The sequence below is a fragment of the Galeopterus variegatus genome, unplaced genomic scaffold (assembly GCF_000696425.1).
Source record: "Galeopterus variegatus unplaced genomic scaffold, G_variegatus-3.0.2 Scaffold1306, whole genome shotgun sequence".
In the NCBI taxonomy this organism is placed as follows: Eukaryota; Metazoa; Chordata; class Mammalia; order Dermoptera; family Cynocephalidae; genus Galeopterus; species Galeopterus variegatus.
The window spans coordinates 13065-14205 of NW_007727417.1; positions in this window are offsets into that span (position 1 = coordinate 13065).

The following is a 1141-nucleotide window of genomic DNA, read 5'->3' on the forward strand; positions in this document are numbered from 1 at the left end:
AGGGGAGAGGGTGCATGCTGGGCGTCCGCGCCACGCGGGCCGGGCACTGTTCCGCCGCCCGCCCCTTCCCCACGCCCAAGTTTGTAAGTAAGGCGATTCGCCCCGGGCTGAGGTTGGTGGGGCCGGGGCGGGGGGCGTGAGACGAGGGCGGGCACTACCTGACCCCTAATGGAGGGGTATTAAGCGGGAGAGTGACAGATGCACTGGAGCGCACTGAGTGGGAGGCGTTTGGGGGAGCGAGGCGGAGAGAGGCTGGATTGCTTGTGTCCTGCGGCGTCTCAGGCTCCCTCGGCCCTTTTGGGCGGCAGAAACTTTGGGACCCAGAAAGGTTGGCGCAGATCCGGAGAGTAACAGGGACTCGCCCCCACCCTGCGCCCTCGAGCCCCAGCCTCCCCCACCGCGCACCTGAGGGCTGCCCGAGCACTTCTGCTCCACCGCCACGACCCTCTTCCGGGTAAAAGCAATTACGAGACTGAGCGTCGCGACCGGCGACCGGTTTCACAACATCGCCCCGAGTCGCCGAGTGGCGGGGGGGCGGAGGAGCAGAAGCCTCAGAGGTCCCTAACCAGCCATCCGCGGAGGCGCCGGGAGCATCCCCGCCAGGCAGCGGGGGTTAGAGAGGAGAGCGGTTAGGGGGCGTCTGCTCCCCCGACAGGAGGCCTTTAAGAAGTTGTTAGAAATGAGTCACGGGGTCCTAGGAGAAGCTTTGGCTGCCCCCCACCTTTCCCAGCACAAACCCCTCGGGCAAGTGAGGAAGGGTTTCCCTCTCATCTTCCTGCACATTCGTCCGTCTCCAGCTCCACTGCGGAATTCTCCGTTCAATACCCTTGGGGAAATGGGGCCAGGACCTAGGGAGGGACACCCTGGGTGCCTGAAAGCGGTGCTTACTATGCGAGCTTGGCAGGGGAGCGCGGGCCCGGCTTCGCAAGCCGCCCTGGACCATCTCCGGCACTAGTCACGGCCACTCGAGAAGCACCGCCGGCCGGTGTTTTTCTGGGACTTCGCTTGCAATGTATTCCTCCACGATTTGCGGTGTCTGAGAACCCCGGCGGCGCACCGACGCTGGCCGAGCTGCCCGCGCCGCTGTCGTCCAGCACGTTAATCTAGAGCGATGCCGGAGCCCGGGCGGGGGCCGCGGCGG